This window comes from Odocoileus virginianus, chromosome 4 (genome assembly GCF_023699985.2).
Source record: "Odocoileus virginianus isolate 20LAN1187 ecotype Illinois chromosome 4, Ovbor_1.2, whole genome shotgun sequence".
Lineage (NCBI taxonomy): Eukaryota > Metazoa > Chordata > Mammalia > Artiodactyla > Cervidae > Odocoileus > Odocoileus virginianus.
In genome coordinates this window covers 68,669,277-68,694,741 of record NC_069677.1, presented here as the reverse complement: position 1 = coordinate 68,694,741, position 25,465 = coordinate 68,669,277, and the positions used below count along the sequence as shown (strand labels likewise).

Below are 25,465 nucleotides of genomic sequence, written 5' to 3'. Positions count from 1 at the left end.
AGGACGCGCCAGTCCCTCCTGGGTCTGCAGCAGGGGCTCATGAACTGCTGGCCTGGGCTTTTACAATACCACAACACAGGGGACTGCCAGATTAACATCCTTTGTTTTGGCAATAGATACTCCCAATTAAAGGGGCAAGTGCTAATAACCTTAGGTGACCTACTTTAAATACTTAAGAAAATGAGGAACTAAACATTCTTGATGATGAAGTCTGTGAAAGATCCTAAAGCCAGGATTTAGGGGAAGGATTTGTAAATTTTTTTTGAGGAAATGAGGGAATTTCTAGATTACTGACTATTTTAGGCTGGAAACAAGAAAGCTACCTTTGCAAAACACTAAAGCTATAAAGATAGCACACTTTTCCCTCCAATCCTAGAAAAGTGGAATACCTAAAATAACTAAATGCAGAATAAAATGGATAAACTAGCAAAAAGTGACAATGTTAGACAGAGAGAAAAGGGAGAAAAGCTGAGACTTCATAACATAACCCTTAGCAAAATTAATCTCTACTTTACCCTAGCCTACCCTGCAATTGCAGTAAGTGGGAATTCTGGATTTATTGAAGGGAGATGAAAAGATATGTGATGTCATCCATTATGATATTATCATAGACTCAGCCACCAAATTTGTTAGATGTCCCCTACTGTAACTTGACATTATGGGATTTGCCTCATTTGACAGGTTCCAGAAGTTTTACAATAATTTTTTAAAAATTTAAAGCCTTTTGGGAAAGGAGTATGTCAAGGTTGTATGTTGTCACTCTGTTTCTTTAATTTATATGCAGAGTACATCATGCTGGGCTGGATGAAGCACAAGCTGGAATCAAGACTGCCAGTATAGACAATCTTGGATAGAAGACAAGACGAACTAAAGAGCCTCCTAATGAAGGTGAAAGGCAGTGAAAAAACTGGCTTAAAACATTCAAAAAACGAAGATCATGGCATCCGGTCCCATAGCTTCATGACAAATAGATGTGAAAAAGTGGCAATAGTGACAGATTTTATTTTCTTGAGCTCCAAAATCACTGCAGAAATGAAAAGATGCTTGCTCCTTGGAAGAAAAGCTCTGACCAACCTAGACAGCATATTAAAAAGTGGATACATCACTTTACCGACAAAGGTCTGTATAGTCAAAACTATGGTTTTTACAGTAGTCACGTAGGGATATGAGAGCTGGACCATAAAGAAGACTGAACGCCGAAGAATTTATGCTTTCCAACTGTGGTGCTGGAGAAGACTCTTGAGACTTGAGACCCTTGGACTACAAGGAGATCAAACCAGTCAATCCTAAAGGAAATCAGTCCTGAATATGCATTGGAAGGTGAAGCTCCAATACTGTGGCTATCTGATGCAAAGAGCCAGCTAATTGGAAAAGACCCTGATGCTGAGAAAGATTGAGGGCAGGAAGAGAAGGGGTCGACAGAGGATAAGATGGTGGGATGGCATCACAGACTTAATAGACATGAGTTTGAGCAAACTCGGGGACACAGTGAAGGACAAGGAAGCCTGGCGTGCTACAGTTCATGAGGTCGCAAAGAATCACACATGACTTACAGACTGAACAACAAGAGAACATTCCTCCATCTACAAGGTTTAGTACTTTTTTCTAAAAGAATACCAACAATTAGGTTGATCAATTATCCACTTACTCCAAGTTCTAACCTTTTCTATCCATGAGAAATGTTCTGTTTAGAAAAAAAGAATAGTAAGTCCAAGTGTTAAAAAGGAAAGCAGTGGGCTTCAGAGGTGAAGAATCTACCTGCTAATGCACGAGAGACTGATTTGATCCCTAATCGAGGGAGATCTCATATGCCATGGTGCAGCTGAGCCCATGTGCCACAACTATTAAGCCTGTGCTCTAGAGCCCAGGAGCTGAGACCACTGAGCCTGCCACAACCACATGTCCTCAAGCCTGTGCTCCACAACAAGACAAGACACAGCAAGGAGAAGCCGGTGCCCCACAACTAGAAAGAAGCCCTCACTTGCAACTAGAGAAAAGCCCGGGCAGCAATGAAGACCCAGCATGGCCAAAAAATTAATTAATTACTTTTTTTAATGAAGGGGCATTGACTGCAAAGGGGGTAACATGAGAGAATTCTTTGGGGTGTTGAAATTATTCTGTACACTGTTAGTGGTAGTTACAGAAATCTAGGCAGAAAAAGATTTTTTTTTTTTTTTTTAGAAAAAGATTTTTTAAAAAATGATTTTAAAAAAAGTAAAAGAAAGTAAAAACAATCTAGGTACATGTTAAAACTCATAGGACTGTACATGAAAATGTTTTTGCAAAATTAAAGTTCAATGTCATTCTCCTTTTAAACATGTCCTCTTACTTAAAAAAAAAAAAAAAATCTAGTAACTCAGAAAAAGAAAGGTCTAAATTAGACATATGCAATCTGCAGTATCAGAGCAACTGGTAGGTAACACACTATACACACGCAACCATACATCTAATTCCTTTCCTTTTTCCTCTCGCAACTAGAAGCTTGTGACTCAGGATTATTTAATCTGGAGATGATAACATAAAGGCTACCATGATATATGAGAGAACAACTTTAAAAGGAAGTACAGGTACTTCCCTATTGGTCCAATGGCTAAGAGTCTGTGCTCCCAATGCAGGGGTCTGGGGTTCAATCCCTGGTCAGGGAATTAGATCCCACATGCCTCAACTAAGTTTGCATGCTTCAGTTAAAGGTCCCACATGTCACAACTAAGAACCGGCACAGACAAATAAAAATATAATTTAAAAAAAAAAGGAAGTACACCAGTTTAGAGTCACTCTAAAGGGTAAAGCTGGACTGAGTGGCTGGAAAATCCAGAGTCAGACCTTGATTATGAGAAGTAGAAAGGCCTCTTCAAGAAAGAATTAGTATCCTCTCACAAAAGGTGTCCCAGACTACCAAAGATACATAGACATTTCTTAGAAAAATAGCCCATACAAATCAGGGAATGCAGAGAAGTCAGAGGGAAAAATAATCCAAAGTATCAAAGTTTGGAGATGAAGGTGAGAAGGTAAAAGGAGTAAGAAGGGAATTTGTCCCACCCAAGCCTGAAAACCTATAATGCTCTCCTCTATCTTCTTTTTCTCTTCTACTAAATGTTCAATATTATTCCTCTTGTCTAGGATTTCCTTCTCCAACATATCTTTTTCCTATTATCTACTCTGACAATGGAATTCTACACTTTGATTTTTCCATACCCTTCTTTCTTCACAAACCTGGTAGACAGTCTTAAGGGCTGCAGTCTCAGGCAGAGGGAAAACCCTAAATTATTAATATTTGCCTCTTTCTACACAGTTAACAGTTAACAGTGAGCAGTTAACAGAAGACAAATGATAGAGATTTATCTCCAAGATATGCTAGGATACAACTGAATCAAATGGTTCAGAGGAAACACATAAATGCACACAAGCAGGGTAGGGGGAGTCTCACATTCAAAAAATATAATGCAACTGAAACAAAAATGCCTGTTCTCTAAAAATTCCAACTGCTACCCTATACAATTTGGTATGCAACACTGGATTAAAGTACCACATTTTACAGAACCAGTTCCCTCCAGTCAAGACCAAAATTTAATGCTTCTAAAGAACAAAACAAGGCTGAAAAGCTTGCTTGGTTTCTTATTCACAAAAATACTAATGATCCAGTATACAATGGACAAAATCCACATTTGTTCTTGCTATCAATGGCTTAAGGTCTAAATGCTTAGTCTTTTCAGGAGGTGCAGTACCTTAATGAAGACTGAGAGAGGAAGAATAACTAATAGAATAAGGATACCTAGAACAGAATTATAGGCCCTGTGATTACTTCCTCATTTGCACAAACCTGGGACCAAAAAAAAAAAAAGATCGTGTGTTCAATACATGCTATACTTGGAGTTATATGTATTTCATTCATACATTCATCCATTCAATAACAGCTAAATTTTCCAGATACTGTTCTGCTTATTGAGAAAACCTCAGGGAAGAAAAAGTTCCTTCCATCAGAGAGCATATAATATGTTGAAGAGAAAAGACCACAAACAAATCAACAAAGAAATAAACAAGATTAGTTGATAACACAGGTAAAGAGTTTGGGTTTACTTTTTAGTGTAATAAGTCACTGGAGCAGGAAAGTAACTGACTGCTGTCTGCAAATGGACTGTAGGAGAACAAGGTCAGGGGCAAGGAGACCAGTTAGGAAGCCACTACCCAGGAAGAACTGGAGTGGTGGCAATAAAAACAAACACGGACTTCACTGGTGGCCCAGTGGATGACAGTCTGCCTGCCAACACAGAGGACACGTGTTAGACTTCTGGTCCGGGAGGATTCCACATGCCATGGAGCAGCTGGGTCTTAGCTACAACTACTGAGCCCGAACTCTGGAGTCTGTGTGCGGCAACTACTGAAGCCCATGTACCTCGAGCCCATGCTCCACAAGGGAAGCCACCGTAATAAGAAGGCTGAGCACCACAACAAAGACAAGCCCCCGCTCACCACAACTAGAGCAAAGCCCAAGCAAAGCAATGAAGATCCAGTGCAGCCAAAAATAAATTAATAAAAATAAACAGGGTTGGCTTCATTTTTAAAAAAATAAATAAAAATAAAATAAATATATCTTGGAGGCAAAATCAACAGGGTTTGCTGAGGGACTGATTGTTCTGGGTGGTGGAGGAGCAGTAAGGCAAAGTGATGAATTAAGGATGACCACAATTCAATTAAAAAAATAAATTTTAAAAAAATTTAAAAAAACAAAACAGGATGACCACCAGGGTGGTCCAGTGGTTAAGAATCTGCCTTCCAATTCAGGAGATGCAGGTTCAATCCCTGGTCAGGGAACAAAGATTCCACATGTTTCAGGGCAACTAAATCAGCATGCCACAACTAGAGAGCTGCAACTAGAGAAGCCTTTGAGCCACAATGACGACTCAGGGCAGCCAAAACTTAAGAAAGAAAAGAAAGAATGACCACCAAATTTTTCACTTAAGTAGATGGAAGAGGAGACAGACAAGTGCTCTTATGAAATCCAGACTGCTGGAGAAGGAATAGATTGAAGAATGAAAATCAAGAGCTCCACTTTGAACATGTCAAATTTAATATAGACAAATGGAGTGTAGATACACAGGCAGGTGGAAGAAATTGAAGGTCAGGGCTGGAGATAAAAATCTGAAGAGTCCACAGCACAGTGGTAGTATTTAAACCACCAGACAGGATGAGATCACCCAGAGAGAATACAGGTGGAAAAAAGGAAAGAGATGGGCTTGGATGCCCTGAGGCATTAGGATATTCAGAATTCAGTAAGAGAAGAAAAAGTCAACAGAAGAGATAGAGAAAGAAAACCATAAAAGTGTAGTACCCTGGAAGGTTCTTTATATAATGATCCTCTAACGAACCACAACCCTCCCAACTCCTGGCCACAGAGACTCTCAAATTCTATAAACAAAAAAACAGGCCCAAGAAAACAGGTGGCATCCCAAAGTCCTAGCTATTTGGGACCCAGAGCCAGTCTTCCCTGGTGTCTCAGTGGTAAAGAATCTGCCTGTCAATGTCTGCCAGTGCAGGAGACGTTGGTTCAATCCCTGGGTTGGGAAGATACCCTGGAGAAAGAAATGGCAACCTACTCTAGTATTTTTACCCAGAAAATCCCAGGGAGAGAGGAGCCTGGCGGGCTACAGTCCAAGGGGTCACAGAGAGTCAACTTAGCAACTAAACAATAATCAGCCCTAAGAACCAAGATGTGACTTTCGACCCAGCCTTTTCTCAGTGACTAGCAGTGCTCTTACCGTTCGGTTCACCAGTGAAACAGGGAAGGTCTTAATTTAGGAAGAACAACAATTAGACTACAAGGAAGTACATAATTTAGATTACAAGGTTAATTTTAATTTTTTCTATATATTCTGTTTACAGTCACAAAGCAAGTTGGATCAAAAACCTTTCTGGATGAGTCTCTAAGAAAAGTAGGAAATACAGACAAGAAGTGCAAAATGGAAATAAATCAAAACCCAAATCAATTTTCCCCACCTCTAAAAAACTCTCTGAAGGCAGAAGACCTTCAGTAGGATGGGAATCAGAGATTGTACAACAAAGTTTTCGGTTTCAGCCTTTTTGCTTTGATGAATACAATTTCAGTTCTAAAGTTTAAGATTTTAACTTTGTTCCACATTTGCCTTCTGAAACTAAGTTAAGATCTTTATCCTGACCACCCTCTCCTATTCTGCATTATCATGACTTAAGCAGTTCTGCTTTTACCATAAAAATCTTAACAGTGTAACCTAAAAATCCCCAAATGATTAATGAACTGCTGAGAATTCTGACTCGTTGGCGATGATTTTATTAGGACTCATATTTTCAAACATCCATTCAGTGCTCCAAAATAAGTACTCATCTAATTTAATTATGATGACTTCACCAGACAGTAACACTGCCCACAATGATGTTTACAAAACCACTTGTCACTCCCTTCGTGTATGTAGCAATGCAGAAAAAGGAGTCTGTTTCCATATTCTTCTGTTTATACTCTGTAACAAGTGACAGAGTTTAAGTGGCACTTAAGATTTTAAACAGCAAAGCACTTCAAGTTTAATGCGTCCCACCACCTTGCATCCGAAGAGAATAGTAAATTCGCTCGATTTTATTTCAGCAGCAATTCCCATTCAATACCTGAGACAGGTATTCCAAGAAAGCCTTCGCAAAAAAAAAAAAGAGAGAGAGAGAGAGAGACTACACGATCTTGGCTACTATTAAGATAACAGGCTCCAATATTAAGCAACTTCAGTGGAGGTTACTGCAACATCAAAGCACTTCGAAAATAAGCGTGCCCCCCAAAAGTACACCAGCAACCAGGTATCAGGAACAGTTAACAAGGTAAGATGCTTCAGCAGAGTTACTCCTGATAGCTACCCACTGATCCAGCACTTGCTGTTCGGTCACGCACATCATCCTGTGCTAGCTTCACAACAACCCAGGTGAAGTAGGTGTAATTATTCCCACAAACAAATCCAGATACTCAGACCCAAGGCCCCAGGACTGGTCACCAGCGGCTCTGGGATCTGAAAACACGACTCTATCCCAACAGTCCAGGATCCCCGCCCCTAAAATACACTGCGCAAAAAGGCATCTGAGAGTCGGCAGCTCGCGGGTGTCCGCAGAGACGCAGCGGCAGAGGACGCCGCCTTTCCGCAGACGCCCCTCAGCAAAGCGACTCAAATCGCCGGCAGCCCGGGGCGCCTGGCCCCGTCCCTGCCGCCCGGAGGCCGGGGAGCGCCGCTCACCTTGGAAAGCCCGGGAGGCCGCAGGCGAGCGAGGCGCCCCCACGGGCCGGCGGGCGGGTGTCCTCGGCGCCAGCAGGAAGCGTGGCGCGGGCATCCCATTCGGCGGCGCCACAGGCTGTGGCGGGCAAGAGCGCGCCTGCCGCCCGCGCGGGAGCACCTCAGAGGCCCGCCGCGACCGCGCCGCGCCTCAGCCGTGCCGCATCCGGGTCCCGCGCCGCTGCACTCACCTGCTCAGCGCTCCGCCACCGCCGCCGCCGCCCGCTCTCAGCTCCCGGTGCGCGGTCAGCAGACCAGGCCGCCGCAACATTCCAGCTGCGGCGCCCCCATCCCGGTCTCTCTCAATCGCCGACCGCCTGACCCGCGCGGCGCTACACCAGCCCGCCGCCCACTGCCATGGCAAGCTCCGCCGCCGCCGTACCGACCGACGGAGCACGCGCGCGCCGCCGCCGTGCCCGCGCGCGCGCGCGCTCGCCTCCCCGCCCCACCTCCCAGCAGCCCTCGCCCCGCCCCGCGCGCCGCTCCGGCCAATCCCCGATCTGCGGCCCGGACCCGGCCGCGCCGGTCCCAGCTGGGAGGGGAGTTAGGCGGAACCCGCGCCTCCTTCTGCTCGGCTGCCCGCCCTGCGGCGGTGGTGCTGTGTGGCAGTTCTTCTGTTTGCAGCTCCGGGAGGATTCGGGATCGGGAATTCCCAGCAAGCTACTTTCTGGAGAGACCCACACCTCCCTCGACCCTCGCAGCCGCCTCCAAGAGATTCCTCTGTTCCTACGTTTACTTGCCGGCTTTCTCTTCTCAATCGCTGTCCCCAGTTCTGCGACTTTGAACCGATTGCTAGGTTCCTGGGTACGCACTTTGCTTTTCCTTCTCCGTCTCTGTCATTCCTGTTCTACGGGTGGGGCTGTTAGGTCGGCCTCCCAGCCGCTGGCCCTTCAATCCCTGAATTGACCATCAAAGCCAAAAAGTTCAGCCTTTCAAGCCCAAGATTGTTTTTCTGTGTGCTTATTTTTTGCGATAACAACCAGCGTTTATCTGCAGAGCCTTACAGTTTACCCAGCTCTGTTCGCATACCTTATCTCCTGTTATCTTTTGACCTCAACTGGGAAATTTCATGGTTCTCTTTCTTAGTGGCTCAGTTGAATTTCTCTTAATGAAAACCAAAATTTTAGCTTACTGTTAAGGTACTCTGTTGTAAAGTTGTGTAATAGCTCAGGTAAACAGTCCAGTAGTTTGGGATGAAATCTCAAGTAAACGTAATATAAAGCAAAGGTGACATACAAGCCAGTGGTAAAAGAATACTTTATTTGATCAGTGATCCTGATTTAATTTCTTCATAAGTAGTCAAATCTAGAGCCTTGCCATATTCAAAAATTAGGTTCCAGAAGAGATAGACATAAAAATATACAGAACAGACAAAAGAAATTTTTTAAAGAACAGTAATATAACTATAGTAAGGGGAAACGTTAAGAGGGAAGCCCAGACTCATTCCCCCCCCCAAAAAATACATAAATACTTTACAAGTTTTGCATGACATCACACTAAGACAAGTTTTTTATAAAAGAAATAAATAGATGGGAGTAGAACTGCACCAAACAGGGCAAACACACTATATCTCTAACATAGGTGAGTCACTATAAGTGGATAGGCTACCCATTCCAGTGTTTTTGGGCTTCTCTTGTGGCTCAACTGGTAAAGAATCCGCCTGCAATACTGGAGACCTGGTTTGATCCCTTGTTTGGGAAGATCACTGGAGAAGGGAAAGGCTGAGTGACTTTGAATAAAAGAAAATTTGGCTTTTTAAAAGTCCACTTGTAAAGTAATTAGCCTCCAACTAATAAAAATAAAAAAAATTTAAAAAAAATAAAAAATAAAAAATAAAAGTCCACTTGAAGTGAAGTGAAAGTTTCTCAGTCGTGTCTGACTCTTTGCAACCCCATGGACTATACAGCCCATGAAATTCTCTAGGCCAGAATACTGGACTGGGTAGCCTTTCCCGTCTCCCCCGGGGATCTTCCCAACCCAGGGATCGAACCAGGTCTCCTGCATCTCAGGCAGATTCTTTACCAACTGAGCTATCAGGGAACTGTTTTTATAATATAGGCAACAAGTATAAGCAGGCAAGTAATGGATGAGAAGGTCCAAATGATTCATTAAAAAGATGCTTATTTCACTAATATTCATGGTAAAGCAAATTAAAACAGTAATCCATTTTTCACTCATTGGATTGGCCAACGTTAACAAGACCAATCAATAATACTTGGAGAAACAAGCTCTGATGGGAGTGTAAATTGCCACAAACTTTCTAGGAGTAATCTATTGAAATTTAAATGCATAATACTTATTCAAGGACCAAGAAATACATTAACTCCACCCTATTGAAAAATTAAGGAAAATACTAGTTGCAAGGATGGATCCAAGGATGCTGTGGCAGGTTGAATGTTGACCCTCCAAAAGATGTGTCCACAGGAACCTGGAAACATAGCCTCTCTGGAGAAAGGATCTTTGCAGATGTAATTAAGGAGTGAAGGATCTTGAAATGAGATCATCCAAATTTGGAGTGGGTCCTAAATTCAGTGACAGTCATCCTTTCAAGAGAAAGAGAAAGATTTGAGATAGAGGATAAAGGGGATGTAAAGAATGAGGTAGAATTGGAGTAATGCACATAGAAGCTAAAGAATGCCAAGGATTGCAGGCACCTTCCAGAAGCTAGGAGAAGACCACAGAACAGATCATCAGAGCTAACACCTTGATTTCAGACATTGGAACTCCAAAAACTGGAGAGAATAAGTCTCTGTTGTTTTAAGCGACCCAGTTTGTGGTAATTGTTAAAGTTGCCAAAGGAAATTAATACAGATGCTTATTGTGTTACTTGAAGTGCAAAAGAAATACAAACTAAGAACAATGTGATTGTCCACAGGTAGTGGAATACATGAACCAATTGTACTGTCTCCCTTCTATGCAATATTATCAGCATTGAAAATAAGTTACACCTATCTATATTGACCCAGAGGGATACCCATGATATATTGCTAAAGTGGAAAATGCAAACTGAAGAGTGATAAAGAATGCTATGATCCTATTAGTATATTGCTAACCATTTATAGATATATTCATGTAGCCATCGTAAAAGGGGTGGAAAACTTTAGACTAAGCTGATCACATAGGATAGTTCAGAGGACTGAAGAAGAGGGGTTAGGTGGGAGGGAGTTATCTTTTCCTTTAAAGATATTTTATATCTTACTGTTAAAACCATTGTATGTTTTATCTTATTCCTTTAATAAGTAGAGCTTTAAAGGAAAAAAGCAACTTGTGTCTAGTTTTTAAACCATGATTAAAGTTGTGAACCTAAAGAAAAGGTTCTCTCCAGTTTTTAGAAGATTCAAATGTTCTACAAGACCCCCACTACTGAGTATTGAGTTATATGTTCAGTTTATGATCTTTTGGTGTTTTGGGAAGTGTTTCACCCATATTTTCCTTCTTCTTGCTTATGAGTACTTCCTTACTTCTGAGTATTTCTTAGGCTCACAAAAATTCATTTTTCTTTTTAAAATTTGAGTGCTTTTCATTTTATAATACAGCGGAACTTTATACATTTTATAATGTACAACAAAACACACAGTAGAAGTCTCGGCTATGAATCTCTCTTCACATACAACCAAAGTTGTCAGTTTCTTGAGCATCTTTCTGAAAGTATTATATGAATATATAACCAAGTACAGGTATACTTCACCATTTTTTCACACCTATGGAAGTGTTTGATTCATGCTTGTTTTTTTTTTCACATAATATCTAGTAGGTTGTTTCATATCAGTGCTTATAGAGTTTATGTATTCTTTTACAATTTTACTGCTATATAGAATACAAAAAAAATTGCCCACATCATAAAATTTTCACAAACAGAACACACCTGTATAACAACTTCTCAAATCAATAGAGAGCATGACAAAATATCTCAGAACACACTGTGATCCCTTTCAGTCACTGCCTTTCTCCCGGGGTAACTACAGTCCCAGCTTCTATCACTGCTGCTGCTGCTATCACTAGAGATTCCTATTTCCTGTTTTTGAACTTTAATTAAATAGATTCATACAGTGTGTGCTTCTTTTGAGTTTGGCTTCTTTTGCTCTACATTTCCTCTACATTATTTTGATATTCATACACTACTGCATGTAACTATTTTGCTGATTTTCATTGTATCTGCATTCTATTTTCTTGTTATATAATGTTCCATTGTAAGGATATACACTATATTTAAATGGTCCCTTATTGATGGATATTTTTAGACTATTTCCAGTCTTTTGATGTACAAATAATGCTGTAATGAACAGCCTTGAATCTATATCATTTTGTGCATATGCAAGTGTAACTATAGAATAAATCCCTAGAAGTAGAATTATTGGGTCAATAGGTATCAGTATTTGTAATTTTGAAAGATATTGCCAAATTGCCCTGTCTGTGAAATATACCCTTTACATTCCTACCAGCAGAATATCTGAGAATTAATTTTCTTAGAATTTTAGAGCTTGGAGCTTGGAGAACTCAGAAACTATATTGTGTACCGTACTCATTTTACACAGAGAGAAATCTAAGCCCTTTGAGGTGAAAAGACTTACACAGAGCCCTAAAATAAGTTACTTATCCCCAAATTCTGAAGGAGGAGACCTGGATGCTGATCTCGCATATCAGAGAGAGCCGACAAAGCCACAAACATCCTGTCCTGCCCACAGCGCCTGGCATGCTGCCCCTCTCTCCCCTCCTCTTCCCCAACTGCCTTCAAAGACCACTTCAAAAAGACCTAGCCTCCCCCCACAAATACACACTCCCCAGGGCCGCCAGCCATGGGAGGAAGGGGACAGAAAGTGAAAGGGAGTGGAGGACAGAGAGGACTCGGGAACCAGACCCCACATGCTTTCAGAAAGCAAAGTAAGATCTATATAAGACTTTGAATGGAAATTCAATAAAACAGTTACACCCGTGAGCACACACATACACATACACAGGTCCTAACTGAATTATGTGATAGTATACAACTGCAAAAATAATGAAGCACTTCTATATGAACTGATCAAGAACAATCTCTAAAATACTACTTTATGAAGTAGGCAAGATGCAGAACAGTAAAGTCTGCAACTATTTGTATATGCATAGATTATTATCAGAAAGACACAAGAAACTAACAGTGGTTGCCTTGGAAAAGGAGAACTAGAGATTGGGAAACAAAGAGTGGAAGGGAGAATTAGTTTTTATGGTTATTGTCTTTTATGCTCTTTGAAATTTTTATCATGCTCACATATAACCTATTATATAGTTAGAAATATATATATATATATATATATATATATATATATATATATATATATACCATATAGAAGAGATATAATTTAGCCAGAGATATGACTATCACTGAGGAAGGAGAGACAAAAAACAAGAAAGGAAGGGGTGGACCCTAGTAAGGGAGCATGTGAGGCAATGAGGGCACTAGAAGGACAGGAAGTAGACTCAGGGACCAGCCTCAAATCAAGAAGTCTGATCACACTGTATTTTAAGTGCAATTTGTCTTCAACTCTATTAACTTGCTTTCCTTGTGGCTCAGCTGGTAAAGAATCTGCCTGCAATGCAGGAGACCTGGGTTCAATCCCTGGGTTGGGAAGATCCCCTGGAGAAGGGAAAGGCTACCCACTCCAGTATTGTGGCCTGGAGAATTCCATGGACTGTATAGTCCGTGGTCTCGCAAAGAGTAGGACATGACTGAGCGACTTTCATCATCTATTAACTTGCAAGTCTAGAATGGTGCCGTTCAGTAAAGAAACATAAGTTGAATGTTGAAAAAAAATAAATCAGGCACTTCTAAAACCAATTAGCTCTGGTATGCAGAGTTAACTAGATCAAAGATTGTAGCTCTGATTCCCAAGAGGTTTGGGTGTGACTCTGCCTTGTGGAATGTGAGTTATTTATCAACAAAGGCTCTACCCTGTTTTTTGTTGTGGACAAGCCACTTGAAACTGCAGTTTAACCTGTTTCTATAAATAAGGATGTAATGTAATTAACATTTTAAATAATCTGCTAACTTAACAACTGGAATCCAGAATTTTCAGGCCAATTAAGGAGGAGTCAGAAGCAGAAATGCCTCAAACAGCCTAGGGGCCTGCTTACATTTTCACCCTGATAAATCCATTACTGAAATTTTATTGGAGAGCCTATATTCAGATCCTTTGACAGCACTCAGGGCCTAGTATCTGCACAACAAAGCCCAAATTTCAAAGGGAATTTCTTTAGCTAAAAAGATGAGCTTCATCAGAGACTTTTTTTCAAGTAGACTGCAAACCAAAGAGTTGACTTTACTTACTGCTTCTTAATCAAGTCTTTATTTCAAAATGTAAGTAGAGGAGATGGTTTGACTTTTTGCAGCAACTTTTGATACTTCAGTCAAGCCCAGCTCACAGGTCTAGAGTAGTCTGGAAATACTTATGCAAGTGAATGGGGAAGCTAGCAGGTACAGGATGGGTCTGGAAAACAGAAGCCTGGATTGCTCAATCTGAAAGGGTGGGGACCAAAGCAAAATGTGAAATGGCTCCTCCAGTCCTCAATCCCCCAAATTGGTCAAGACATGGATAAATGTACAAGGATCAAGACTTACATATTCAGAGGGTTCAGGGATGTTACATCTGGATGGAACTTCCAGAATGAAATCAGCAAGTATTTGTCATGTCAAATTCCAATAATACCCTTCTTTGGAGGGGAAAAAAAATAAATAAAATCTCGGGTTCTTGAGAATATTCACTTGAGAATATTCACCAGCAATAGCCCCAGGCACTGGATAAATGATGGAGATATGGGGGTGGACAAAACAATACGATTCCTACAGCGCCTGCAGCAGAGAAAGAAAGTCTTTAATGAAATCATCACATGATTAACTGCACATTACAGCAAAATGCCATAAGGTAGGGACACCTGACGCTTTAAAAGTAATACCAGAGGAATTGACTGAGAAGAGAAAGCAAAACTTTCCCTAAGGAAAGGCAAACTTGCTTCAGTCTGAAGGAAAATTAGACTAAGCAGAGTGGGAGTCAGAAGTGTCATAATCGGGGACTTCCCTGGTGGTCGGTCCAGTGGCTAAGACTTCATGTTTCCAATGTCAGGGGCTGGGCTCAATTCCTGTTCAGGGAACTAGATCCCAGATGCCGCAACTGAAGATCCTAAATGCCACAACTAAGACCTGGCAAAGTCAAAGGGTCACAATTGGGGGCGGGGGGCGGACGGGAAACAAAACAGCCAAGGCAAGGGTCCTATGGCAGGAGGGAGCATGGCTATTTAAAAAATGAAAAAGATGGGCTGGAGTGCTGGAAGCCTAATATTGTTGTTGAATTGGTCGACTAGACCAGCTCCAGGGTTCTAGCCCCAGCAGAGACCTCTTGTCTCAGGGAGGTTCTTTTTCCAATCAGATTCACACATCCAATGAGGAAACCTATGGTGAGACTAGACCAGCAGGATCTTTACTCAATGGCCAGAGAGTGGAGAAGCAGGATTCTAACTGCCAAATCAACTTCTCAACCCAATTCTGATGGAGACACCACACATACTGGAAAGTCAAAGTAAAAGGGATTTGGGAAGAGTAGGAGGAATATTCATGAGTTATTGGAGAACAGGGGTGTGGTTGGGACCTGGCATTGATGCAACCCTCGCTTTCAGTCCTCCTAGAGGCTTTTCCGGTTGTTGTCATGGCGATTGTCAACTGTCAAGGCCTGATGGCTATTTCACTGAGCATGCTAATGCATTCCAGTGAGCACATAAAGAGGCTCAAGATGTATTGCAAGTCAAATCTTCCACCATATTAAGCTTAAACAGTTATTTTTTTCTCTCTGCAGCTCTTAGAATTTTATTAGAGCTTGGAGCCTGGAGACTTACATTGTATACCCTACTCATCTTACACAGGGAGAAATCTGAGCCCTTAAAGGTGAGAAGCCTTACAAGAAGCCCTAAAACAAGTTACTTATCATCCCCAAATTCTGAAGGAAGAGGCCTGGATGCTGGTCTCCAAGATCCATAGCACTTATCCATTCTCAACATAGGTTTCCTTGTTGGATGTGTGAATCTGGGGTCGCAAAGAGTTGGACACGACTGAGCGACTGAACTGAACTGAACTGAGCTAGTCCTCCAATTCGGTAACAATATCATGCTTCCTGCACTTCTGCAGATCTTTTTGATTTTTCAAATAGCCATGCTCCCTCCTACCACAAGACCCTTGCCTTGGCTGTTTTGTTTTTTTTTCCCCTTGAAGCTCAGTAAGAGTAATTGGTTTCCACTTCAGAGCAGGGCACGTGTATGATTCTGGGGCAACAGCCTTGGTAACAGTATGAGACCCTTGGTAGAGATTACCACCACTTGCTAATATTTCCAATTCTCTTCTCCTGCAGAGCCCTATACTTCCTCGCTCCCTTGGAGTTAGATGGAATCTTTACAGTTGAATGCAGACATAAGGCTTGCTTTGGCCAATGAAATACGAGCAGAAGTGGCATCTGCTACATCTCAGTGGAAGCGTTTAAGACACAGAGTGTGTTTTTCTCCAGATCCTCTCCTTTCCACATGCTGATGTGAAGGTACCAGAAGAAAGGATCAGTGCTGTGGATCTTGGAGCTAACACTTGAAGAATGGCTACCCTGCAAAGCTGACAGGAGCAGATTGGGTATGAACCTTCACCATGTTCCACCGTTGTGATTTAGAAGTTGTTTGTAATTGCAGTAAACCTAGCAAACCTATACCTTACTGATACAATCCCACATTTGAAAAACTCCTCAGAGGAAATACATAACCCAAAGGAAAAACACTAAGTTAATTCAGAATTTACACAGACTTTCTTTCATCTACAACTATATCTACATCTCATCTACATTCACAGACCTTTATTCAGTTATAAATTTCCATATCTAGCTTTTCAGAACTGCATCTGACTTGCAGCTTCTGACTTTCAGTCTTAAACACTGAAGAAGAGTGTCTTTTTTTTTCATTTTATAAAATCGTATAGAAAACATTTATCAAGTACCACTCTACTATTAGCACCAAACTAAGTATCTGAATTCATTCATTTAATGTTCCTAACAGACAAAATGAAGGCCTATTACTATATACATTTTCTAGATGAGAACACTAGGGCTCAAGTGTACTTGTATTTCCTACCAGATTGTAAATTCCTTGGAGACAGGATATGGTATTGCTGTTTAGTCGCTAAGTCATGTCTGACTCTTTGTGATCCTGTGGACTGCAGCATACCAGGATTCCCTGTCTTTCACTATCTCCTGGAGTTTACTCAAACTCACGTCCCCTGAGTCAGTGATACCATCCAACCATCTCATCCTCTGTTGCCCCCTTCTCCTCCTGCCCTTAATCTTTACCAGCATCAGTCTTCCAATGAGTCAGCTCTTCACATCAGGTGGCCAAAGTATTGGAGCTTCAGCTTCAGCATAGGTGTTTTGTTTGTTTAAGAGTTATTTATTTCTGGTTGCACTGGATCTTTGTTGATGCATACAGGCTTTCTTTAGTTGCAATGAATGGGAGCTACCCTTTGTTGCTGTGTGCAGGCTTCTTGCAGTGGCTTCTCTTGTTGCAGAGCACTGGTTCTAGGTCACACGTGCTTCAGTAGTTGCGGTACATGGGTTCAGTAGTTGTGGCTCACAGGCTATAGGGCACAGGCTAAATAATTGTGGCCCACAGGCTTAGTTGCCCTGTGGCATGTGGGTCCTTCCCAGGTCAAGGGTCAAACCTGTGTCTCCTGCATTGGCAGGTGGATTCTTTACCACTGAGCCACCTAGGAAGCCCATGGTATAGTGTTTATTTCTATACTTCCCACAGTTGACACCTGGCCTCCCTCTCAGTGAGTCTTCAGCAAATATTTTTTAGATCCCTTTACCCGAATCCACATAGCAAGTCATGAATCAGGGATTCAAACCCCATCTGTTCAGGACAATAGCCCCAGTTCCTTCCACACCATACTCACACCACTCTAGCCTCCCTGAGTTCTATTCCTCCGGGTTCTTAATTAATTCAGTGAATTCTAGGAATATGCAATTTATGACCCAACCATACATGACAATGGGGAAAAGTAAGTTTTTTTTTAAAATTTTGTATTCAGCTTTGAAAAACATTAAGTCATCTGTTATTTGAAAAAGAAAGAATAGAGAAAACACACCTAATTTTACGTATGATTAAATGGCTTGAGGATGTTACACAAGCCAATCAAAGCACAGAAACCCAGAGTTCACCCTGCAAGAGCATCCTGAAATTGTGTCTCTACTTCCACTCTGGATTTTTGAATGAGAATGAGCTTCCCAGGTGTTATTTTCCAAAGATGACATGACTTAATATCTGTAGGTCTGGATTGCTCTGAAATGGAAAGATAGTATCTTATCATACTTTAGTCCAAGCAGCTTCATGCAGAGCTTCCAAACCTTTTTGACCCAACCTACAATAAAAGATGCATTTTACTGCAACCCAGTAAGTACATAAGGAGGGGTGTGTGTATATGTGTATTTGTAATATTGTATAATGAAATAAGAATGTGATGGAATAACACACATCATGTGTGATGCATTTTGATGTTTTCTAGGCCATTTCTATTTTCTGTGCTATACTAGTTCATGTTTTAAGAATTGTAGTTGCAATCCACCAAGTTAATTTTACTATCCATTGAGTCTTGCAGTTTGAAAATTACTGGTCTAATGCAAATATAGAAGTGATGATGAGCAACAGAGAGGCCTGGTGTGCTGCAGTTCATGGGGTTGCAAAGAGTCAAACACGACTGGGCAACTAAACTACAAGCAACACTCCTTGAATGCAGGAATATGTGTGTGTTCAGTCGCTAAATTGTATCTGACTGTTAATCCATGGACTGCCAGACAGGCTCCTGTGTTCACAGGATTTTCCAGGCAAGTGTACTGGATTAGGTTGCCATTTCCTCCTCCAGAGAATCTTCCCAACCCATGGATCAAATCCAAGTCTACTGTGTCTCCTGCATTGTCAGGCAGATTTTCTACCACTGAGCCATCTGGGAAGCCCTGAATCCAGGGATACATATCTTATTTACCTGAATCTTTAGCACCTATCACTTCCTTTTATTTATTTATTTTTCTGGATAAATAAGGGAGTGAATACCTATCATAGGCAACCAAAGCAGGAGCTAAGTATGCAACCAAGAGCAAAACTAAGAGCTAAAGCTGAGGGAATCCTTGCCCTGATGGAGGTTACAGCCTACTGAGGGAGACAGACTTTCAACCAATACGAAACTAAATAAAAAACTATTTTTGAATTACAAAATTGTTATAAGAATGTCAGCAGATATATGTAACAATGTGTGGGGCTAGGGGTGGCATCTCTCAGAGTGACGTATAAGCTGAGACCTAACATCCAATAGAAGTTAACCACATGGGATGCAGCTAGAGATTATCATACTAAGTGAAGCAAGTCAGAAAGAGAAAGCAAATACCATATGATATCACTTATATGTGTCGTCTAACAAATGAACCTATCCACAAAACGGACTCATAGACATAGAGAACAGACTTGAGGTTGCCAAGGGTGGGGGCAGGGGAGCAATGGCCTTCCAGTTTGGAGTTGGTAGATGCAAACTATCACATTTAGAATAGATAAACAACAAGGTCCTGGGACTTCCCTGGTATTTCAAGGGTTGAGACTCCCTGCTTCCACTGCAGGATCAGGAGTTTGAACCCTGGTTGGGGAAGTTCCACATACCTTTTAGTGCAGAAAACAAAACAAACAAACAAAAAAACAAGATCCTAATGTGTAGCACAGGGAACTATATTCAATACCCTGTGATAGACAATTATGAAAAATAATATTTAAAAAAGAATGTCTATATGTGTATAATTGAGTCCCTTTGCTATACAGCAGAGATTGGCACAGCATTGTAAATCAACTATATTTCAAATAAAAAAAAAAAAAAAGAAATTGGCCACATAGGATGTGAGTGGCAAAGAAGTGGGGAGAGCATTCAAGGCAGAGGAAACAGCACCCGTATCAGTAAACAGAGGCAACAAGGAGGTAGGTACACGTGAAATCTCTGCTCACACAGAGTCTGCAGAAAGAAGCCTGGACCTCTATTGGATCTGTCCCCACTTTTCCTTTAGAAGCCCTGACCTCTTACTCTACAAGGACCTGGTGGGACTACTTTGGAGGAGCTTTGCTCTTATCTCACAGGCATGAGTTGGGGCCCAGCCAATCAGAGCTCTGCACCTACCTGACCACAATGATGAATGTGATTCATTCAGGGAAGAGCAGGTGACTTTAACTGGACCAAAGTCACCTTTATAATTTGTATGTGGAAAGGGTCTTTTTTCCTCTGAAACTCTGGATATAAGTAAAGCCAGAGCTCTCTTCCATTGTGTGAAGGAGTAGGTTAGAAAATGAAACCAAATGCAGAGGAAAAGAGTGCTAAGAGCAGGAGGAATAGAAGAAAGAACGTCAATTGAAACTCTGGGTCCAGGACTTCCCTGGTAGTGCAGTGGTTAAGACACCGCACTTCTGTTAGGTAGTTAGAATAGGGAAAAGGAGTCCAAAATGGCGTTGGCTAAAAGACCTGGAAGGGAAAAGCCCTCGAAAATAGAACAAAGGAAGGTCCGAGGACTGGAGTGAGAACCTCAGGTAAAACAAACAACACTCCTGGCTGGCCCAATTTACATAAGACAGGCCCAGGGACAGAGAAACATATAAACAGAGGAGCCAAAGCCCTCTTCGCTCGCTCGCTCTCCCCCACACGATGGGCGCTCTTCTCTTCCCGTCTTTGGATTGAAGTGCCCTCACACCTCGAAGATGGATTTTCCTGCTATCATCTAAATAAAATAAAGCTGTAACACTGAGCTGTAACACTGATTTATTTAAGAGCTATAACACTGGTCTGTCCAAGACCCAAGAGCTGTGACCCACCGAGGGGGCTTCAATGTCCATCACTCCAAATTTTTGTTGTGACGAGACAAAGAACCGAGGAGCATACACTCACTTGACACTTCCATGGCAGGGAGCATGGGTTCAATCCCTGGTCTAGGAACAAAGATCCTACATACCGTGAGGCCAACAAGGGTGAAAAGAACAGAAACAAAAATAACAACAAAATCCCTGTGGGTCCAGATTGCCTCAAGCCAGAACCAGCAATACTTCATAATTGTTTGAGCTAATAGTTCCATTCTTCCCTATTAACTGGTTTTATTTGCAACTGACTATTTGCAACTGACTGCAAGTGTGAAAGGAAGGGTAGAAAGCCAATTAATTTCTTTTTTAAAGAAGAAATATGTTTATGGGGTCACATACACACTTCTTCCATGAATGGGAAATTTGCCTGGAATACGCCAGGTTTCAAGATTTCCAGATTTATGAGATTGTCATTTTCTCCCTTCTTTCCTTCCTTCCTTCCTTCTTTCTCTCTCATTATTTTATCAGCTGAGTGGAGAAATGTTAGGGGAGTTTTTAGAGAAAGCTGGGAAGCTACAATATATTCCCAGCTAGAAAAAAATATCTAGATAATGTGGCTTAAATGAAGGTGTCTTGCCAACAATAGAGATCAAGAGAAGCAAATTTAAGAACAATTTTGCTTGAGTTGCTAGGACTTGGTCATGGATTAGATACAAGGGACTGAACTGTCTAGATGAATGGATAAAATGGCTAATTAACCAATGCTAAGTTAAACAGTCACAGAGTAGCTGGAATGTCTTAGACCCTGTAGGAGGAGCTAGGATAGCAGAGATGAAAGCAGTCCTTGCCTTCAAGGATTTTACAGAAGAGGAGCCCTTAACATTCAGAAGAGAAACAAAAAATGAACAATAACAACAAACCAAACCAGGAGTAGTGAAGGGCTCACCTAGAGTTGAGAGAATGAGCTTTGTAGTCCCAGATGTGGGGGCCTTAGCCTTGCCTTTGGAAGACAGTACTTGTGTTGATGTGTAACCTGGTCCGCAGATTCCTCAGGCTGTTGTAGGGGTCAGCAGAAGGACTTGGAATGGCATTGAGAGGACAGTGTTTGAGGGGAAAGAAAAAAGAGGGGGGCAAAACTGTGTGCAGGGTGGAATTGCTGAGTTTCCAGCTGCATAAGATTTGGAGAAACAAGGGGTATGAGAGTAGCTGCTTTATGATGATTGAATGGGAACATCTAAGGACAGTATCAGGCCGGTTATCTCAGAGGCCATGTGATTAAATGCTTGGATTGCATGCTTTATTGAACCAAGGAAAAATACATATGGAAAAGCAAGGGGAAAGAGTTAGAGTCGGTTGTCACATTTAAGATAGGAAGCAAAGAGGTAGAAACATGGGAGAATTTGAATCTTGGGGGAACACAGGGCTTGTATATTGTCCCTTGGTTGCATTAGCCGTCCCTGCTAATGGTGAGTTACAGACCAGAGTTTTGAGGTTTGAGCAAAGTTATGCCTATGGATGGAAATTTCCTCATCAATAAACAAACTCAAAGAAATGCCCACAGCAATATACTTAGCCACGGATGTTGCTCACCAATTAGTCAGCTGAGCAGTTATGAGTTTTGTTTATATATTTTTGAGAGGATGGAGCCACAGTGGTTGCTATCTTCTTCATTAAGATTTCATGCATGAATATTTAGTGCCTTATATATTTAGGGTATCATGAATACTTAGAATTCCAGTACCTCACGTATATTTAGTACCTCAGAAATATTAGGTGGGCTTTCCAGGTGGCGCTAGTGGTAAAGAATCCCCCTGCCAATGCAGGAGACATAAAAGATGCAGGTTCGATCCCTGGATCAAGAAAATCCCCTGGAGGAGGACATGGCAACCTACTCCAGTATTCTTGCCTGGAGAATCCCATGGTCAGAGGAGCCTGGCAGGCTACAGTCCATGGGGGTTGCAAAGAGTCAGACACGACTGAAACAACTTGGCACACATTCACAGAATACTAAGTATCTCTTGGTCCCTCCATCTTTCCTCTCTGTGTTTAAACTCACACATCTTGTACTTACTACCTTTTTTAAAAAATTGGTATAGGCTTGTCACGTGTTTGTTTTGCTTTTTGGGTCATGCCACTCAGCATGTGGGATCTTTGTTCCCCACTAGGTATCAAACCAGTATCCCCTGCATTGGAAGAACAGAGTCAACTACTGGACTACCAGCGAAGACCCTGTACTTACTATCTTTTCTTCACAAATCTATATAGGGTTTTGTCTTCCTCTTACAAAACTATAAACTTTCTCTTTTTCTAAAATAGACTCAAATAGTCTAGAAACAAATGCACAATGCAGTAAGACTTCCAGGTCTTCAAGCTGGAGGAGCTTCCAGTTGAAAACTACTCCGGCCAAGAGGGCCTGAAGCCCTGGCAAAGGCTCTTCAGATACCAAAGAGGAAGGGGACATTCTTCTTCAGGAGTCAAGAGCTGAAAGCAGGAAGGGAAGAGGGGCAGCCAGAGCCTTTCAAGAGGTGCTTGGGGGACAGTAGCCAGAGGTGTGATAGGGAAGCAACTGGAATAAACAGAGCAGCCTAGCATCCAACCGAGACAGGTAGGGTGGTTGACACCCAAAGTTGTAGCAAGTGGCTTTTCCCTAGGACTCCAAGAATGAGGAATTAAGGGAAGACGTGAGAGGAAGCCGGGCTAGGTCCAGCCCAGCCCTGCCCAGCCCTCAGTCATATGAATAAAGACCAGCTCATACCAGGACTCCCCAGGTTTCTTACAAATCTGTAACTTCCTTAAAGTTGGTTATTTTTGTTATTCCTTGTTTCCCTGCAGCTCAACTAGTAAACTGAATAAGCTTTAAGCAAAGAAAGGAGGAAGTGCAACGGGGGGTTGGCTACTTACTTAAAAACCGGTCTGGGGAGCTGAGAACATCCCCAGATGGGGTAGGTGGGGGTTGGGTGGCTGTGAATGGACAGCACCCAGGGGGTCTGTGAGGAGAGAGGAAAAGGGGTCCATTGCAGTGGAGGTGTGAATGCTGGCTGGGGTTAGGGGTGGGTGTAAGAGCTCAGTTAACCCCTCAGGCTACACTTGGGCTTTCTAAAACCGCTTTGCTTTGTAGTCAGAGGTGTAGGAACTGACTGCTGTGGAAAGGGGGAAGTGTGGGAAGCAGTTCTGCCCCCTCCCTCCCTGCTCCTACTGTTCACTGGGCTGCCTCTTCCATCACTGTACCCTCATTGTCTGCTCTCTGTAGGTCTCCCCCGCCAGACCATGAACGTCCCAGGAGCAGGCACTGTGTCCGATTCACCTCTTTCTGCCTCACAATGTGGCCCAGCATGGGGCCTGACACTTGGAAGTTTCTCAAAGAGTTACTTGTTGAATGAATGAACAAATGAATGCTTTCTCCAAACTACACTGAACTCGGGATGGGATTTACAAAGAAGGAAAGGCCTGATTACCCACTTATCCTGTGCCTCCAGGATTCAAGAAGGCAATGAGCCCCTAAGGTTTGGTTTCCGTGTTTATATGTATTTTCCTAAGGATAGGATTCTGAATCATTCATCAGATTTTCAAAAGGGTGTGTGTCCCCCAGAAGGATAATCACTTAAGAACATAGTCCAAGATGGATGTTTTATATAAATTGTCTTCCAATTCATTTTCCTGAACTGAATTACTTTTTCTTCCCAATACTACTGCTTTCTTCCTATATATAATCTCTTGGGGTGTGTTACTTTGTAATGTCAGAATCTCCCATTCATCTGAGGAAATGGTAAGGAGATGCCAATGAGGTTCAAGACATGCTACCCCAAAATATGACACCTTGGCATATTAAATACCTTAATCGGAAGGAATTTTAAAAAGCAGCAGAGGGACTTCTCTGACCGTCCAGTGGTTAAGACTCTGTGTTTCCACTGCAGGGGGCTCAGGTTTGATCCCTGGTTAGAGAACTAAGAGCCCTCATACTTCTTGGTGCAGCCAAAAGTTAAAAAATAAAATAATGATTTTAAAAGACAATAAAATTTTTAAAAAAATAATACTAAAAAGTGGCTAAAGCAGGATGGTCATTCTGACCTCCCTACCCTTCTTCCCTGAAACAGGTCATAAAATTCCCTTGTGAAAGTACCCTCCCTAAACCAGGAGGAAGGAGAACTTTCTTGTTGCCAGGAACAGTGAATTTGGGGCAGAGGCTGTGTAAACAAACTGTGTTAAGCTAACCCTTATCTTCCGAGTTACTTCTTGGCCATTTACTACTCCTAGCCCAAACCCTCTGTCTTGTCAATTCTTCACACATTCATTATTTGCCTAAGAGATGGAAAAGCTTCCTGCTCTGATCACGTCTTCATTCACTTGTGAAGAACTAAATTAAAATGTATTAAAAGTTGTATGCAGTTTTCCTGTTAACCTGTCTTTGCCAGTTTCATTTTCATACCCAGCCAGGAGTCCTAAGAGGGCAACTTTTTCCTCCTCTCCCCTGCCTTAGCCAAAGCCCCCTTGTTCATTTCTCCCACACTCCCAGCTCCTTTGTTCCACATTTTGCAGGTGGGAAGATAGTGTGGAGGGGGTGTGGGGCTTGCTGGAAGTGAGACCTCAAGGGCAGAGGCAGAACCCGGAAGAGAGCTGTGGAGTCACCCTGCTACCTAATCCAGCTCTCCGCGCCTGCATAACAATGGAAGGAAAGAGGAAGTGGGAAAGAATCAGGTCATCTAATTGAATTAGAAGGGGAATTACCAAGACCCTGGAGCAGAGGTGAAGCAGCTCCCAGAAAGAAGGGCTGAAGACGGCACACAAAGACAAGGAGTGGGAAATTAGTAACAGATATTCACTTGTGTCCAGAAGCAAAAAAGTCAAAAGCCCAGAGCTGAACTGCTCAGGCACTGAGGAAAGCTGAGATTGGCAGGCAGGTCTGGGCCGGGGCAGGATCCCCAGAGGAAGAGAGAAAGCTCCAAGCCCCGCCAGGATTTCTTGGCGGCTGCCTTGGCCTAATACTGAGTATCGGTGCCTCAAGGGAAGGATGAGTCAGTGCCAACAGATCCAACTTTAGGGTAAAAGCCACTGGAAGGCACTGGGCAAACACGTTTCCTATGAGAGGGCTCTCTCACCACCCAAACCCTGGCCCTATGCAGGAAACTAGGGGGTCCCTGGCCCCTGCAGAAGAGCTCCTTCTCTGAGAGAATGAAAGTGAAGTGCCCAGGTACTCTACCTTCTTTCCTCTACAGGAGGTTTCTGCCAGACATGCTGCCCATTGGTTTCATAAAGCTATCTAAAGTCAAGGTTGGCATAGCACAGAGGGCAAAGGGGTGAGTCCCAGCTGATGG

At 42.3% G+C, this 25,465-nt stretch overlaps 1 long non-coding RNA gene across 1 annotated transcript; it reads left to right on the top strand.

The window, feature by feature from the left end:
* Positions 1–7,672: 7,672 nt before the first annotated feature.
* LOC110141402 (uncharacterized) lies at positions 7,673–24,551 on the top strand. The gene is made up of 3 exons (XR_002315040.2): positions 7,673–8,084; positions 15,653–15,921; positions 23,404–24,551. It is a non-coding gene; the product is annotated as an uncharacterized lncRNA (long non-coding RNA).
* Positions 24,552–25,465: the final 914 nt, after the last annotated feature.